Genomic DNA, 19,046 nt, shown 5'->3' on the forward strand with positions numbered 1-19,046 from the left:
CGCAGCCTGCCTGGCGTTCAGTAAGGTCGGCAGTAAAGGAGGACCACAAAGCTGGGTGAATATGTGGGCACTGCCATGAGCAAATGACATGAGGCAGCCAGCCAGGCGGACAAGAATCACCACAGTTAAATGCAAGAAAACAAGTCACAATGATAAGGCACAGGTACGTGGGACTTAAGATTCAAGAGAGACCCACTAGGATGCCTATAATAACAAATACAGATAATAACAAGTGTTGTTAGCAAGGATGTAAAGAAACTGGAACCCTCACAGACTGCTGGGGAGAATGTAGAATGGTGTGGCCACAAATATTCATAAACCTTTTAGTCATAATAGCCAAAAAGTGTAAGTAGGTATCTGTCAACTGATGAATTAATAAAATCCAATAGGATATTACTTGTTTATTAAAAGAAATGATGTACTGATTTATGCTACAACATGATACCAACCTCAAAAACAAACCAGTGTACTTGTTTACTTAGTATGCTAAGTAAACAAAATCGGTCACAGAGATCACATATTGTAAGAGTCCCTTTAAAGCCAATGTCAGATTAGTGACTGGCTTGGACTGGGGCGAATAGGAGGATTGAGCTGTGTTAGCCAAAATGTGTAGAGCTTATTTTTGGTGAACTGATAGTGTTTTAAAACTGAGTGCAGTGATGGTTGTTCTGAATTGTACACTTAGAAAGGCAGGGTTGTATGGTATGGTATGGTTGCACAACAAGGTGAATGTACTTAATGACAAACTCTGCGCTTAAAAATGGTCAAAATTGTGTATTTTGAATTACGTGTATTTTACCAACAAACGAAAAATAAACCACCTTGGCACATTTAATACTGTTGTGGCATGTTTCTCAGAGGACATGGACTAACACACACTCCATTTAAAGGACCAAGTTTTGCCATCTCTCAGATCACGTATTTTTGGCAGGTACTTGACTTTCCAGTGAGTGAAATTTTTTCCTTAGCCTGTTTATTGTATATTGTACAAGTCCCTTGACTAGAATTCAAGTTCCAAAAAAGCAGTAACTCTAAACTGGCTCTTTTACCAGTAAAAAGCCATACTTTTAAAAAAGATACACAAGATAAGAAAATACCACCACCACGGACATGTCAGGCCTTTAAAAACATTTTGAAACACTGTAATTTTTTCACATAGTCTGAATACAGAAACCTAAACAGTAATTTAAATTCATATTGTTTGCATTTATTTTCTCATCGTTTACTTCACTGGAACTTTCGAAATAAGGAATATTAATTTGAAATAATAACTACAAGTTTTATGGAGAACTGAGCAGGACGGAAGTGAAAGGGAAAATTTGAACTCAGGTGTTTTTTCCTTTTTGTAAATCAGTCTTTGATTTTTACAAGAAAGGTAAAATTACCATATACTCTAAAACTGCTAAAAAATGCTTTTAATGAGTTAGATCCTGTACCAACTGATAGAAAGTACAGATAATTTGTAAAAGAATAGTGCAAATAAATGTTATAATAGGATTCCTTTTTGTAAAACAACTTATGTTGATATACGACGGGGACGAACAAAACATACCCTTATTTTGGGACTGAATTTATAGGGTAGAAATTGACAGCACTGTGTTGAGAGCTTTCATCTTTTGCATTACAGGTTTCTGTATGGTTTGAGGTTTTTAGAAAGCAATCATTTACCACTCACTTGAAATCAAAGTACAAGAATTTCTGAAAGGTATTAAAAATGAGAACGGAATATACTTTATTTTTTCCAATAGGACCGAACTTTGTTAGTAACGGATCACTATACAAATGAAACGCATGCTAGTATGACTTTTACAGGCATCTTGGTGAGGCATGAAATCCCTCCTTAGTAACTAGAAATGACCAGCAGTCGCTGAAAAGTGTCAATACTTTTTGAAAGAAGAGGGAAGCTGAATGAAAGAAGAGGGAAGAAACTGACAGATGGCATCTGACTGTTGTCCAATTTGAATGGACTTGTCAAATTTGAGAGTTGAAGAAGGCATGTTGTTTCTGAACTTACTTAAATTTCATTCAACTGTTTCACAAAATCTTTCATCACCATAATTAGTGTTGCTGGGTTACCTGAAAAGTGTCCACACAAAGTAACAAACCTGGGTTAAGTGAAAAGTGTCCATACAAAGTAACAAACCAGTACAAGGGAAACAAACCTCTGCAAGCTATCGGTCTTGATCCTTAAGTAATCAATTAGCCAACTTTGAAAGCTTCGCGTTTACAAACTACTCTCAGAGAGGAGTTCCTGCAACGTCCCGCTTCCGCAGCTGAAAGTCAACTGAACTGGCTCGAGGCCCCCTCCTCGAGATTGGAACTCAGGACTTGAGAGTTCTCTCTTCTTAAAGAGACAGAAGCCAACTTAAAGATTCACATTTAAAACTTTTTTTATTTATTTTTATTTTGATATCATTAATGTACCATTACTTGAAAAACATTATGGTTACTAGATTCCCCCTATTATCAAGTCCCCACCACATACCCCATTACTACAGTCCATCAGCGCAGTGAGATGCTATAGAATCATTACTTGTCTTCTCTGAATATACTGCCTTCCCCGTGCCCCCACGCCCCTACATTCTGTGTGCTAACAGTAATGCCCCATTTTCCCCCTTATCCCTCCCTTCCCACCCATCCTCCCCAGTCCCTTTCCCTTTGGTAACTGTTAGTCCATTCTTGGGTTCTGTGAGTCTGCTGCTGTTTTGTTCCTACAGCTTTTCTTTGTTGTTATACTCCACAGATGAGTGAAATCATTTGATACTTGTCTTTCTCCGCCTGGCTTATTTCACTGAGCATAATATCCTCTAGCTCCATCCATGTTGTTGCAAATGCTAGGATTTCTTTTCTTCTTGGGGTTGAATCATTGTGTATATGTACCACATCTTCTTTATCCATTTGTCTACTGATGGACACTTAGGTTGCTTCCATTTCATGGCTATTGTAGATAGTGCTGCTATGAACATTAGGGTGCATATGTGTTTTTTATTTTGAACTCTCTTTCAGGCAGATTGTTGAGTTCAGTTTCATTTGGGCCTTTTTCTGTGGTTTTTGAGATTTTGGTGTGAACCGTGTTCTTTTGACATTTGATATTTCTGTGAGGTGCCCACTAGTGCCCAGAGGCTCCAGTCTCTGGAGCTGCTCAGCCCGTAGAGTGAGGTTGGGGGCCGTAGGGGAGTGGAGGTGCTGCCGGGGGGAGGAGAGATCTGTTTCCTGATTCCCGTCTGCGCTGTCTGTGTCAGGTGTCAGAGCCAGTGGGCGGAAAACACAGGTGGAAGCCTCTGTGCTCAGGGTCTCTAGCAGTGGTGGGCCGGGCCTCTTTCTGGGTGGCCTGATGCCAGCAGAGTGACTGCCAGTCTGTGAACCGGTGCCAGCAGGCTTGGAGGGAGGCGCAAGCAGTCCCCGTGTAACAGTGGGGGCCTCGGAGCCATGCACGCAGTCAGGGGGATGGAGCGCCTGCAGCTCCCCAAAGTTCCTAACCTGCTGGTCCGAGCGCGCGCAGAGAAGCCCATCCATGTCTCCCCTCCTCCGCGCGGCAAGCTCTGCGCTCACCCCGCCCCCTCAGCAGCCCTCTCGCTGCAAGGAAGCCTCTCGGACCGCCTGCCTTTCCCGTGACCCAGAGCGGCCGGGTGGGGATCCCGTCCTCCACAATCGGCCGGAATGTCAAGTCTCTCAAGACTCCGCCTGTCAGAGCTGCCATCCCCCATAGCCCAGCACAAGGTAGGTTTCTGCTCTCAAAGAAGAGCGCCGGGGCGGGTGTTCGGCAGTCCCAGGCCTCCACCCCCCACTCCGTGATTCTCCTCCTCTCGCCGGTGAGCTGGTGCCGGGGAAGGGCTCGGGTTCCGCTGAATCAAAGCCTTCGTTCGTTTCCCTTTTGGGTGAGGTCCGCTCTGTTCGTGAGGTTGGCCTGCAGTCTGGTGCAGCCCTCTTTCCTGTTGCTGTTTTAGGGTTACATGCCTGAATCAACTACATTTTCATGCTCTTTGTGGACTCCGTCTCACTTCTCTCGCCGCCACCTTGAACCTTGAACTTCACTGTGCCTATTTAAGAGTTTATGATTTTTCCAGATTACAAAAGTACCACGTATGAAAAATATAAAAAGATTTAAAGGTCATGTGTATATCATTACCTTGCAGATAACTTGGTAACATTTTAGTGCAAGTATATACATAAAGCTGTAAAGAAACCTTTCCCTACAATAAAATTTGAATATTTATAATTACATTCTGTTCATATTTATTTTTTGTTTTTCTATTAGTATTAACAATGCTGATGTTATTTCATACTGTGTAAATGTAGTTTAAATAGAAAATTTGTTATGTGGATATAGGAGAATTTTCCCTAATCATTTCCTGTAATTGTGGTGGCGGGAAATTATCTTGATGGTATTGTGGCCTCCAAAGATACTGTCCTAGAAGACAAAAACAGACACACAGAGCAAATTAAGCTGTTTAAATTGACTTAATAAATGATTCAAACACCCTAAGACGCCAGGGAAATGAGACAGAGTAGGTGAATATATTAGACTATAGTATTTGGATCCTGGCTTGGGCAACATTCATGAAGCCTGTCTCTTTCTCTCTGCCTCCACACTATTTTGCATATATGTAAATTTATAAGATTAATTCTTAAAAGTTGCTGGTAAAAGGAATATAAATTCAAAAACTGGTATATTTTGCTAAATTTCTCTGTTGAGAAAAGATTTAAGAGAAGTCTTGTTTCCCCATTCCCGGGTCCAAACGGTTACACTTTTTGATCTTTGTCTTTACAAAAGATGATAGAGTATTGTTTTAATTTGCATTTCTCTTATACGTGGGGTTGAGTGCCTGTAACTTATTGAATGACTGCCTTTTTTCCTGACAATTTTTCATACTTTTGTGCCCTGTTATTTATTTATTATTTACTTCTTTTCATTTTGGTATCATTAATCTATAATTACATGATGAACATTATGTTTGCTGCACTCCCCCCATCACCAAGTCCCCCCCACGTACCCCATTACAGTCACTGTCCATGAGCATACTAAGATGCTATAGAGGGACTACTTGTCTTCTCTGTGTTGTACAGCCCTCCCGGTGCTCACCCTCCCTACATTATGTCTGCCAACAGTAATGCCTCTTGTTCTTTCCCCCTTATCCCTCCCTTAACACCCATCCTCCCCAGTCCTTTTCCCTTTGCTACCTGTTAGTCCATTCTTGTGTTCTGTGAGTCTGCTGCTGTTTTGTTCCGTCAGTTTTTGCTTTGTTGTTATACTTCACAGATGAGTGAAATCATTTGGTACTTGTCTTTCTCTGCCTGACTTATTTCACTGAGTATAATACCCTCTAGCTCCATCCATGTTGTTGCAAATGGTAGGATTTGCTTTCCTCTTATGGCTGAATCATACTCCATTGTGTATATGTACCACATCTTTATCCATTTGTCTCCTGATGGACACTTAAGTTGCTTCCATTTCTTGGCTATTGTAGATAGTGCTGCGATCAACATAAGGGTGCATATGTCTTTCTTATTTTGAACTCTGTTTCAGGCAGATTGGTGAGTTGTTTCATTTGGGCGTTTTTCTCGGGTTTGTGATATTTTGGTGTGAAGCATGCTCTTTTTACATTTCTTATTTCTGTGAGGTGCCCACTAGCGCCCACAAGCTCCAGTCTCTGTAGCTGCTCAGCCCGTAGAGTGAGGTTGGGGGCCGTAGGGTCGCGGAGCTGCTGCCTGGGGGGAGGAGAGATCTGTTTGCTGATTCCTGTGAGCGTTGTCTGTCTCTGGTGTCAGAGCCAGTGGGCCAAGCACACAGGTGTAAGCCTCGTTGCTCTGCATCTCTAGCTGTGGTGGACGGGGCCTCCCCTATGGCTGCTCCGACGCCAGCACAGTGACTGCTGGTTTGCGACCCGGTGCCGGCAGGCTGGGAGGGGGGCGCATCAGGCTGCGTGTGACAGTGGGGGAATTCGGAGCTGAGCAGACAGACAGGGGGATGGAGCGCCTGAAGCTCCCCAAAGTTCCCAACATGCTGGCAGAGCACGTGCAGACAAGCTCGTCCAGCTCTCCCCTCTCCCAGGCAGACATGCTTGTCATGCTCTTTCCTCCCACGTGCCGCGACCTTCGCGCAAAGCCCGCCCCCTCAGCAGCCCTCTCGCTGCAAGGAAGCCTCTCAGACCGCCTGCCTTTCCCGTGACCCGGAGCGGCCGGGTGTGGATCCCGTCCTCCACAAATGGCCGGAATGTCAAGTCTCTCAAGCACTCTGCCTGTCCGAGCTGCCCATCCGCCAGAGCACCACACAAGGTAGGTTTCTGCTCGCAAAGCAGAGCCCCGGGACCGGGTGTTCTGCAGTCCCAGGCCTCCAGCCCCTCCCCTGCCCAGTTTCTCTTCCTCCCGCCGGTGAGCTGGGGCGGGGGAAGGATTCGGGTCCCGCCTGATCAAGGCCTTCGTTCGTTTCCCTGTTTGGTGAGGTCCGCTCTCTTCGTGAGGTCGGCCTGCAGTCTGGTGCAGCTGTCTTTCCTATGGCTGTTTTAGGGTCAGTTGCATGAATTAACTACATTTTCATGCTATTTGTGTTTTTGGGAGGAGTTCTCCTTCTCACCTCTCATCCCGCCATCTTGAATCTTGAACTTCTCTGTGCATATTTTAGAGTTTATAGTTTTTCCAGATTATAAAAGTAACACATTGGAAAAATATAAAAAAATTTAAAGATCCCGTGTATATATTTACCTTCGAGATAACTTGGTAATATTTTAGTGCATTTCCTTAAGTATATACATAAATCTAAAAGCTTTTCCTTCAATAAAATTTGGATACTTTAAATAGCATTCTGTTTGTATTTATAGTTTATTTTCAATTAATATTAACAATGTTTATGTTGTTTGAAACTGTGTAAATGTAGTTTGAATAGATAATTTGTTATGTAGATATAGGAGAATTTACCTAATCATTTCCTGTATTTGTGGTGGCGGGAAATTATCTTGATTCTATTGTGGCCTCCAAAGGTACTGTCCTAGAAGACATAAACGGACCCACAGACCAAATTAAGCTGTTTAAATTGACTTAATAAATGATTCAAACACCCTAAGAAGCAAGGGAAAGAAGACTGAGTAGGTTTATATATTAGACTATAGTATTTGGATCCTGGCTTGGGCAGCATTCACATAGCCTGTCCCTTTCTGTCTGCCTGCACGCCATTCCCTGCTGAGGATGTGGTCCTGAGGACCAGATCTGGGAATGGGCATCGGGACTCGGGAGATGGAAGGGGCCCGGAGCCCATACACACACGCTCTGTTGGAGAAGAGCAGAGGCAAGCATGCCTGGCTGTAGGTCTCTTGTCAGAGCCCCTCTTGGGTATCAAGAGCTTGTCTCCCCCTGTCTCAGGCAGACGCTTTGATCCAGAATGGGTACCAGCAGTGGGTGGCCGATTTTGGGTGCTCATGAGTACTCGGTGACCACTTGGTTCTTCGATCCCTTCCTGTCTATGTTTAGACCATATGTGTTCTACTTCATTTATGACTAACATGTCTTGCAAGCTCCATGCTTGTTTACAATCTGTACTTGACATGTCCTAAGTCCCATCCATCGAGTTTTCTTGTTCTGTCTAGCAGAACTGAGGATTATTCTTTTGTTGTTGTTGTTGTTGTAAACACTTGATTTTATTTTAAGGAGATTTAATAGTGAGATTTAATGTTTATATAGTTCTTATGCTCATCATTCCTTTGTTTAGATAGATATTTTCATGTGGCCTCACTTTGGTGTTACTTGAAGGACTTCACATTTTTTGTAGTGCACGTCTACTGGTGAATTGTTTTAGCTTTTGTATGTTTCAAAAGTTTTACTTTCCCACTACTTTTTTTCTCTACCAAATTCTGCTTATTCATTATTCATCTCCATACAATTCAAATTTCCAGAGGCACTAAGGCTTTCATATTCATTATTTGAAAGATATTTTTAATGGGTAAAAACTTACAGGGTGAGGATTTTTCCTTTCATCACTTTAAAGGTGTTCCTCTGCTGTTCCCTGTTTTTGATTGTTTCTGATGAGAAATGTTCCGCCATCACTATCTTTGTTCCTCCACATACAGTGTCTTATTTCTTTGATTAGTTTTGAGGTTTTCTCTTTACCGTTTGTTTTAAGCAGTTTGATTATAAAGTGACTTCATGTGTTTTTTTTTTTTTTTTTTCTTGTACTTGGGATTCATTGAGCTTCTTGGGTCTGTGGGTTTATAGTTTCATCAAATTTGGAAGATTTTGGCCGTTTTTTTCTTTAATTCCCTCTTTCTCCTCTCTTATAGAGACTCAAGTAAAATGGGGCTGAACCAGAGTTCACTGGAGCTCTGCTTCTTCTATATTTTTTAGTCTCTTTACAGTCTGTTTTTCATTTTGGACAGTTGCTGTTGCTATGCATTCAAGTTTATTACTTTTGTGTAAGTTCAAGTCCACTGTTCATCCCATCCGGTATATTATTCATGTCAGAAATGGTATTTTTTTAATCATTAGAAATTTGGTATGAGAGTTTTGTTTGTATATTCCACATCTATACTTACCTTCAACCATTCCTGTAGCTTCCTGAACATATGGAATAAACATATAACGATCATTTAAATCTCCTGTATACTAAGTTTGTCACTTGTGTCATTTCCAGTTCAGTTCTGATTCATTGCTTTTTCTTATTATGTGTCTTATTTTTCTGTTTTTTGCATGCCTGGTAATTTTTGATTGGCTGATAGACTTTATGAATTTAATCTTATTGAGTGCTAGATATACTGCATACCTCTAACATTTTTTGAACTACTTTTAGGATATGGTTAAATCACTTGGAGACAGTTTTATTCTATCATGTCTTGCTATTAAGCCCTGTTAAGTGGGACCAATCCAAGGCTGTTGTTTTTCTTCCCTCATACTACTGAAGCAAAACTCTTCTGATTTTTCTCTTGAGGGCCCCAAATCATGAGGTTTCTCTTTCTAGTTGTGGATAGGAGGCATTATTCTTGCACCTGTATGAACTATAGATATAATTCCTTCTAATATTTTCTGTTGGCATTTTCTTGGTAGTTGCCAGACATACATGCGTTGGTCTTTACTCAGCTGAATATTCAAGAGCCTCTAAAGATCTCCTGGGCTTTCTTTCTGAGCAGCTCTCTTCTCTGTGGTACTCTGCCCAGAACTGAGGATTATTAAATGGCACAGCCAACACCCACGGTACTTGTTTCCAACTTTTCTTGAGGATAGATAAGACTTTGGACCCATGTGAACAGAAAGGTTTTTCAGTACTTCAGGATGGATTAGTAGAAGTGGAATTACATGGGCTGCAGCAAGATTTTCAGGGCTTTTAGCACAGACTCTCCAGCTACTACTGAAGAGGCAGGTAGGGGAGAGCGCTCACTGCAACTTCACACTTGGTTGGTTTCTTCTCGCCCATCCCGTGAGTGTGCAGACAAGCATATGTGTGTGTGTGTGTATTTGAATATAATTATTTTGAAGTACAAGTGACAGCATACTACATTTAGTTTTAGTATTTTGCTCTATATTTTGTCAGTTTTTGTATGTAAGTACATATAGAACAGCCCATTTCTTAAAATGTCTTCTTGGTATTCTGTCACGTGTACACACCATAACTTATTTGCCAAGACCCAGATCAATAGATATTTTTTGGACTCTAAAAGTTTGTTAGGCAAAAAGACTATCCGTGAACAAGTAGCATTTTGCATATATGTGAATTTATAAGATTAATTCTGAAAGTAAAATTGCCAGGTAAAAGAAATATAAATTCAAAAAGCTGATATATTTTGCTAAATTTCTCTGTGGAGGAAAGATTTAAGAGAAGTCTTGTTTGCCCACCCCCGTGTCCAAACTGTTACACTCTTTGATCTTTGTCTTTACAAAAGATGATAGAGTATTGTTTTAATTTGCATTTCTCTTATAAGTGGGTTGAGTGCCTCCTAGTTATTGAAGGACTGTCTTTTTTCCTGACAATTATTCATACTTTTGTGCCCTGTTATTTATTTATTATTTATTTCTTTTTAATTTTGGTATCATTAATCTACAATTACATGAGGAACATTATGTTTACCAGACTCCCCCCATCACCGAGCCCCCCCAGAAACCCCATTATAGTCACTGTCCATCCACATACTAAGACGCTGTAGAGTGACTGCTTGTCTTCTCTGTGTTGTACAGCCCTCCTCGTGCCCGCCCCTCCTACATTATGTCTGCTAATAGTAATGCCTCCTTTTCTTCCCCTTTATCCCTCCCTTATCACCCATCCTTCCCAGTCCTTTTCCCTTTGGTAACTGTTAGTCCATTCTTGGGTTCTGTGAGTTTGCTGCTGTTTTGTTCCTTCAGTTTTTCCTTTGTTGTTATACTCCACAGATGAGTGAAATCATTTGATACTTGTCTTTCTCCGCCTGGCTCATTTCTCTGAGCATAATATCCTCTAGCTCCATCCATGTTGTTGCAAATGGTAGGATTTGTTTTCTTCTTATGGCTGAGTAATATTCCATTGTGTATATGTACCACATCTTCTTTATCCATTCATCTACTGATGGACACTTAGGTCACTTCCATTTTCTGGCTATTGTAGATAGTGCTGCATAGGGGTACATATGTCTTTTTCAAATTGGGCTGCTGCATTCTTAGGGTAAATTCCTAGGAGTGGAATCCTGGGTCAAATGGTATTTCTATTTTGAGCTTTTAGAGGAACCTCTATACTGATTTCCACAATGGTTGAACTAATTTAATATTGCCACCAGCAGTGTAGGAGGGTTCCCCTTGCTCCACAACCTTGCCAACATTTGTTATTGTTTGTGTATTGGATGGTGGCAATCCTTACTGGTGTGAGGTGATATCTCATTGTGGTTTTAATTTGCATTTTTCTGATGACTAGTGACGAGCATCTTTTCATGTGTCTGTTGGCCAATCTGAATTTCTTCTTTGGAGAAATGTCTGTTCAGCTCCTCTGACCATTTCTTAATTGGATTATTTGCTTTTTTGTTTGTTGAGGTGCATGAGCTCTTTATATATTTTGGATGGCAACCCTTTATCAGATCTGTCATTTATGAATATATTCTCCCATAGTGTAGGATGCCTTTTTGTTCTATTGATGGTGTCCTTTGCTGTAGAGAAGCTTTTCAGCTTTATATAGTCCCACTTGTTCAGTTTTGCTTTTGTTTCCCTTGCATGGGGGGATACATTCATGAAGAAGTCGCTCATGTTTATGTCCAGGAGACTTTTGCCTATGTTTTTTTCTAAGAGTTTTATGGTTTCATGGTTTACATTTAGGTCTTTGATCTATTTCAAATTTACTTTTGTGTCTGGGGTTAGACAATGATCCAGTTTCAGTCTCTTACATGTAGCTGTCCAGTTTTGCCAACACCAGCTGTTGAAGAGGCTGTAATTTCCCCATTGTATGTCCATGGCTCCTTTATCATATATTAATTGACCGTATATGTTTGGGTTAATGTGTGGAGTCTGTATTCTGTTCCACTCGTCTGTGGGTCTGTTCTTGTGCCAGTACTAAATGGTCTTGATTACCGTGGCTTTGTGGTAGAGCTTGAAGTTGGGAAGCGAGATTCCCCCCACTTTATTCTTCCTCCTCAGGATTGCTTTGCTGATTCATGGTCTTTGGTGGTTTCATATGAATTTTAGAAGTATTTGTTGCAGTTCGTTGTAGAATGCTGTTGGTAATTTGATAGGGATTGCATCAAATCTGTATATTGCTTTAGGCAGGATGGACATTTTGACAACATTAATTCTTCCTAGCCAAGAGCATGGGATGCGTTTCCATTTGTTAATGTCCTCTCTAATTTCTCTTAAGAGTGTCTTGTAGTTTTTAGGGTATAGGTCTTTCACTTCCTTGCTAAGGTTTATTCCTAGGTATTTTATTCTTTTTGATGCAATTGTGAATGGAATGTTTTCCTGATTTGTCTTTCTGCTATTTCATCATTAGTGTATAGGAAAGCAACAGATTTCTGTGTTTTAATTTTGTATCCTGCAACTTTACTGAATTCAGATATTAGTTCTAGTAGTTTTGGAGTGGAGCCTTTAGGTTTTTTTATGTACAATATCATGTCATCTGCAAATAGTGACAGTTTATCTTCTTCTTTGCCAATCTAGATGTCTTGTGTTTCTTTGTTTTGTCTGCTTGCCGTGGCTAGGACCTCCAGTACTATGCTGAATAACAGTGGGGAGATTGGGCATCCCTGTCTTGTTCCCGATCTTTGAGGAAAAGCTTTCAGCTTCTCGCGGTTCAGTATCTTGTTGGCTGTGGAATTGTCATATATGGCGTTTATTATATTGAGGTACTTGCCCTCTATGCCCATTTTGTTGAGAGTTTTTGTCATGAATGGATGTTGAATTTTGTCGAATGCTTTTTCAGCATCTATGGAGATGATCATGTGGTGTTTGTCGTTTTTGTTGATGTAATAGATGATGTTGCTGCATTTTCGAATTCCCTTTTGTATTTTTTCCTATTTGCAGTGAAAGGCTGTCAGTGCATACGGCAACACCGTGGTTCTGTCTCTCCTGTGTGGGCCATCTGAGCACGTGGTAATCCCGCCGTCAGCCCAGCAGTGGGCCCTCTTCTCAGTGACGTCGTCAGGCTCGTTTGTGCTTATGTTGCGGGAGTGAGGGAAGCGATGGCTGCACTCTGCCTGGGCTTTGTGGAGGCTTTGTGAAATGCTCTCCTGAGTGACATGTTTCGTAGAATAGGTGCTGTAATTGTAGTCCTAAGAGGGTGCTTTATAAATAAGTAGTATTCTCAGGAATACCTTCACCTCTAGGACTAACAGCTCCTGGATATTCAGGAGCTAAGGGCTCATCTCACTGTGCTTATTTAATGTACAGGTTGAAACATTTCACCCAGACGTGCTCAGCTTCTCAGGTGGTATAATGCCAAAAAGCTTTGTATAAAGTTACTAAAAGATCCTTATTTAAAATATTATCTCATTGGCTGCTTAGAACAATCCCATTTCATGGATAAGGAAACTGAGCCTCAAGGGAAGTGATTAACTGGGTTGCTCAGTTGGTTCATACTCTGTGCCCGCTTGAGACAATTTAATCAGGGCACTTTTCCTTTTGATGGTGTTCAGGAGCCTGCTAAACTGTCTAACCCACTTTCTCTTGTCACAACAACTCTGCTCCTCCTAGGCCTTGAAGAACACCAGCCTTCTCTTTGTTTTCACTGTTCTAATACCACTCCATTCTTTCAAGAGTTTCAGGCTAACAGAGTAATGAATGGCTATTTGGTAAGGAGCATCTATGAGCATTTCTGCCTCATTAGCCCAGATTTGTAAAGGATCACTGCTATGAAGGATAGTCATCAGTATTTCACATGAGATAAAACAAAATTTGTCTAAGGCCTCAGAGGTGTTAGAGTGGAAGTCATCTGTGTCAGATGAATAAATTATTGCAAAATTTTGGAATGGAAAGTCTATTCAGGGACATAGAGGTACAGAAATAAATTGTGTTGTGGCATGTTGGCTTGAGGGGCCCTTAGAATGTCCTTCCTCTTTGGTTATAGATTTGGGGTCTTAGTTGATTTTTGCATCACAAGCTTACATGTATAATTCCTAAAAGGCAAAAAAAAAAAAAGGTTAGTGCTACCTGTAAATTAGGAGGTTAAATCCTCCCTTTAACCCCTTTGTATGCAAAGAAAAATAAACCTACTTTACAGACTTGGGCCATTTGTGAATCAATAAACCCAGGACCATCACTGAAAAATTGTTACAACTTCTGGAACAAATGAAAGGCCTTAAAAAAATAGCTGGGGGAAGATATATCTGATTTGATTTACTGTGGAGGGAGGGTGAGTGCTTGATAACCTGCTGATTACCATAATAAAACATCTTTATTTTTCAGGGGAACATAAAATGACTATAGAACACAAAGTACAGGATCCTGTAGCTTACATCTGGTGGGGAATTTAGGATGATTCAATTGTGATTGGCAAAGAGAATACTAGTGGAATCTAACTTTTAATGCTTACCTCAAAGCAGAAACTGTAACTTGACTGCAGGGAGAGATGTGATGACTCCCCCTCTCTCTCGTGGCTGCCTCCTACCCCCCAGACCCCACAACATACTTTAGTCAATACAAGTAGACAAAGTCCAAGGCAGTGCTCATAGTGATATGGCGTTTCTCAAAGCAGTTTTTTCTTAAACTGGAAGAATGTTACAAGATGCATGTACCAAGATTGGGTGGTGGGTGGGATTGGTACCTTGACGCCCAGTGCTTTGAACAGTCCTCATGGCGGTGATGTGGCATTGCTAACAAATCCATGGCTGAGTGGGCCCAGGCCCAGAAAAGGCTAGCTCTCATGATTGGGGTGATAGTGCGTCCTGAGCGGGAGTGGGGTGCTCCAGAGAGTAGGAGTGTGCGGACAGGGTCAGACAAGGGCCTGATGGAAGGGGTGATTAAGTCAGCATCACCGTGAAGGGCGCAGGCAGGATGACCACATGCTTGTCTCTCCAGTAAGTGAGCATTAGGATTAGTGGAAGAGGAGAGAAGGATTAGGAGAGTTGGAAGAAGTTCCAGTGCATGGTGGGCAACGGACCCTAGGGGCTTATTACCTGGGTGGGTCAGTCAGACACCTAAGCATCTACCAGCCTTGAAGCCCTCGTGAGAGACTTTACAAAGTGGAAGGTGTGCTCCCTGCTATCCATCTGGCTATCGTCTTACACTTCCATTGCCTTGTTTTGTTCAGTAAACATCATCTGAAGGCCTATTATGTTCTGGGTCCTTTGTGAGGCATGGGAGACTAAAAAATGAGCAAAAGTATATTTCTACTTAGCTACTAGATCTCCAGCTCCTTGTGCAGATATTCATAAATACTCTTACTTGGACTCAGTCCAAATGAACTCACTGTGTCCTGGGTTTCCATTAAATGCAAAAAATAAGGGATTAAAAAAGTAAATGCTGAAGGAGTTCTGCATCAAATGGGCAGTGGGAGACCTAAGGACCAGTCAGTATAAACAGTGTGGTAGGTATGCAGAAAGAGATGTACAAGGCATTATGGGAATACAGAGGCATGGTTCCCAGCTCAGTCTTGGGATAGCATGGATTATCACAAAAGGCTCTCTGAAGGTAAGGAAAGGAATGTTAGCCATAGCCAGGCTGCATGGGGACCCTGGCAGGTGGCTTCGAAGAGGACGACATTTCAGTCAAAGGGTAAGAGGCGGGAAAATGCTTGCCGACAGCTGGAGCTGCACATTAGAACATGAAGATCTTCCATGTCCTTGGGATGTTAGGAGTGGTGACAAACTAGGGAGATATGTGAGTGCCAGATGTGGCAGCCCTTTCTGCCTACGGGCAGTAGTTTGGATTTGATCCTGAAGAGGTTTAGGCAGTGGACTTACAGGGTCAGAGTGCATGATCTGGTTGGAAAGACAAAGTTAACATACTCATGAGGAAAAGAACCAAGGAATTCAGTCAGCATTAGTGTGCCAAGAGGCAAAGGTCTGTCCCTAATGAAATATATGGAGATTGGGTGGGATTTGGAGATCTTTCCCTCATGTTTTTAGATGTGGCAGTGTGGGATTCACATATAAGTCAAGCATAAAAATCCAATGAATAATCATATCTGACTTGATTGTTCATAGTTCGTGATGCGTGATCAAAACCGAAACAGTTTCTGTGATGTGACTGCCCTTTGCAATGTTCACCGTGTAAGAACTTGTTCCCTAGGTAAGAACTTGTTCGCTATGCTACAGAAGACTGGCGGCTGTTGAGAGTTGGGCTCGAGGTTGATTAATGATTGTGTGTTGAGTCCCCTGAACAGAATTTTATTGTTAACAACCATTGACCAATAAATATGAGAGGTGCCCTCTCAGCACCACTCTTGTGCTGTTACACCTCCATTCCCCTGGCTGCTCCTTTCAGGTTTCCTCATCGCCTCTCCTCCCTTGTCTGCGGGTCAGAGGCAGGGAGGGACCCACATGGAAGCACAAGTGTGCTGTCTCTCTGGTGTTTTCTGGGGTCACTGCTGAGGACAGAGCAGAGATGGAGCCTATTCCTACCAGGGGAAGGGAGATTCATTTGCTTTAGAAACCAGTCCATAAGCTTACGAAGTCAAAACTATGAAGTTGACTCAGATTTTTGCCTGAGCTTGCTGACATGTCTTGCAGGTGATTTTTTGGTACTGAGGGTGAGAACAGTGGTGAGAAGCAGGTAGTGGAAGTACCGATAAATCAAGAGTTGCCATAGATGAGTTTTATCATGGGACATTACAGATAACGTTTCATGAACTGCTCTCTTTACTACTATGTATGATAGAATTTTTCCGGAAGTATAAAAATAGGAAGAATAATGGTTTCATGGGTTCTTGTGAGAATGAAATGAGATCTGTAACACAAGTAAAGATGTTAATGGTGTTGTGCTTAGTAAGTATTGACTATTGGTGATATTGGCTACTGTTGGCTGAGTTTCACTCTCCCTTCCCCACTGTTGTTTCTTACCTCTGACTTCCTTGGCCCTTTCTCCCCTGTGTGTCCTGGACTTTGCCCTGTGGAACTGAGGCAACCCGTCTTGTCTGGCTTTGCCTCTGGATGGTTCTTGCAAGGACGCGTCTCTACCTCCTTTTTCTGGCTTGTCCTGCTCGCCTAGGGATCCCTCTCTACTGAGCACCGCAGTCTTGGTATCAGCCCGCTTGACCGGAACCTTATTTGTCCTGGTCCCTCCGTGTGTACTGTGCCTGCTGGGAGGTGGGATGGGGAGGGAGCGGGGTGGGCGGGGAGGGATCCAAACGCAGCCCAGCTGATCACGGCCCCCTTCAGGCAGCGAACGTCTTCTTGTTTTGTAAGAATTAGATTTTCATTGCATCACATTTTTGTTTATACATGGGTATGTGTATAATAAAGCCTGTGACTCTGTGTGCCTGTAGACATTATGTAGATGTTTATTTTAACTTAAGGGATGTTTGTTTCCACTTTGCATTGAGCTTCAGTTATCAATGACATTCAGCCTTTTTATGCCTTTACTTTTGGCTGCTCTTGCTACTTTGCTAAGTGTAAGATCACTTGTAAATCATTTCTTTAGTGTATTGGGTGAAAAGACTATTTAAAGGAACTTGGTGGTGGAGCCTTCCATGGAAGTAAAGAATATTTAGGGCTGGTTAAGTGCCAGACATTGTTTTAGGCCCTTTCTTGTCCTTCATTGATCTACAAGATGTGCTTTTGAAGTGAAAGTTCTCTCCATGTTTACTTTTCCAGTGTAGATACTAGGATTTTGTTTTGGCTGCACGCAAAAGAAAACCCTCAGACAGGCTTAAGTAATAGAAGGAATTTAGTGGTTCTTGTAACTGAGAAATCCAGCCATGGGATGGGCTTCAGGTATGGTTTGATGCAGAGCTTCATGCTGGTGTTAGGGAGTTGTAAATCTCATGAATGAGTGCTCCATCGACGGTCGAAGGACCATCAAACAGCATCAGAAGCAGAGGTCTTGACATTGACTGAGGCCGACCTGGGTGAGTGTGTTGGTTGACTCTGCATTGGTCATTGTAGGCTCCTTGTGGACTCCCTTGCTGGGTGTGACCCTGGGGTGTGTACTGATGCTGCGGAGTGAGGTTAGCTTCTTCAGAAGTGCAATGCCAGCGAGGCTCTTTGTTAGGAGGAAAGGAGCACTGCGAGGCTATTCCTAGGTGTCCACTGCAGAGACACAGACCTGGGGCTTGAATGTAGTGCTCTTTGTCCAATTCCAGGGCGCTGTAATCCAAATGATGCCTCCCTTAAAGTTGGTCTCCCCCAAGCAGTGTCTGATGAGCCTTTACCGTCAGCGTTCTTCCTCAGGAAGCACTGGCCTTAGTCTGGGTGGGGCATGTCATCGTCTGGGAGTATGACTTTGCCCATAGCATGTAATTATTCAGAGGCACAGTATGCTCCTCTCTGAAGTAAGGGGGTTGAACAATATGAATTTATCCCATGTTTATTAAGTGCCTATTATGTCTAGATCTATGTCAGGGGTTGAATTTACAAACATGCAATGTACACATGGCTGCTGCCCTTATAGGGAGGGCTACTGACTGTTGGGACAAAGAGGCATTAATTAAATGGTGAAAAATATGTCATATGGGGCCTCTCACATATGCCTGGCCATTAGCAAACAGTTAATGAATCAAACAGTCTCCATTTTGATCTGTTATCATTAACAAATATATCATTTTAAGTTCTGCCCAGTGTTCCTGTGGGGAAGTACGGAGCACCCCCAGGGAGGACTGTGAGGACTGGGAGAGGAGCAGGGTGGGCCCTGGGTATGCCCACACCCAGGGCCTGGGGTGGGTGTGAGGTGCGGGGCGGGCTCCGAGGCCCCTTCCATCCCTGAGGGACACTGATCTCCTTCCAGCCCCGGTGTTTCCCGGAGTTAATGATGGACGCTGCGGGCCCGTTACGCTCCTCCTGTGTCGGGGAGCTGGGCGTGCGGGAAACACACCTCTGGCGCCCTGCAAGGGGTTCATTCATCTTCTTGCACTTGGTGATTTTCTATTCAAACAGGTTCTTTATGTTAAAGAATCCAGATTTCAAAATGCCTTAAAAATAATGACCCTTGAATGGATAGAGGTGTGTGTGTGTCTCTGTGTGCGTGTGTGTGTGTGTCTGTGTGCGTGTGTGTGTGTGAGTGTGTGTGTGTAATGGTGTATTCTTTAGCCATGAGAAGGAAGCAAATCTAGCCATTTGTCACAACGTGGATGGACCTGGCGGGCACTGTGCAGAGGGAAATAACTCAGAGAAAGGCAAGTACCATGTGGACTCCAAAAAAAACAAATTCATAGAAACAGAATGGACATTTCTAGGGGATGGAAGGTTGAAGGAATGGGGAGATATTAGTCAAAGGGTACAAACTTTCAGTTACAAGATGAGTAAGTTTTGGAGATCTAGTGTGTAGCACGGTGATTCTAGTTAACAACACTACTTGAAAGTTCACAAAATAATGTTCCTGGTTTCACCAGAACTTTTTTTTTAAGTGGTTATTTAAAATTTTTTATTAGGGTATATTGATACACAATCTTATGAAGGTTTTGATGAGGAACATTGTGATTCCCACATTCACCCATAAAATCAAGTCCCCCTCACACACCCCAT

At 42.4% G+C, this 19,046-nt stretch overlaps 1 long non-coding RNA gene across 1 annotated transcript in view; it reads left to right on the forward strand.

The window, feature by feature from the left end:
* Positions 1-2,995: 2,995 nt before the first annotated feature.
* Positions 2,996-19,046, forward strand: part of LOC130681324 (uncharacterized) — a 38,411-nt gene continuing 22,360 nt past the window's right edge. The window contains exons 1-2 of the long non-coding RNA XR_008994377.1: positions 2,996-3,159; positions 5,679-6,276. This is a non-coding gene — a long non-coding RNA (uncharacterized LOC130681324). The remainder of the gene's footprint in view (positions 3,160-5,678; positions 6,277-19,046) is intronic.

This window comes from Manis pentadactyla, chromosome 16 (assembly GCF_030020395.1).
Source record: "Manis pentadactyla isolate mManPen7 chromosome 16, mManPen7.hap1, whole genome shotgun sequence".
Taxonomy (NCBI): Eukaryota; Metazoa; Chordata; class Mammalia; order Pholidota; family Manidae; genus Manis; species Manis pentadactyla.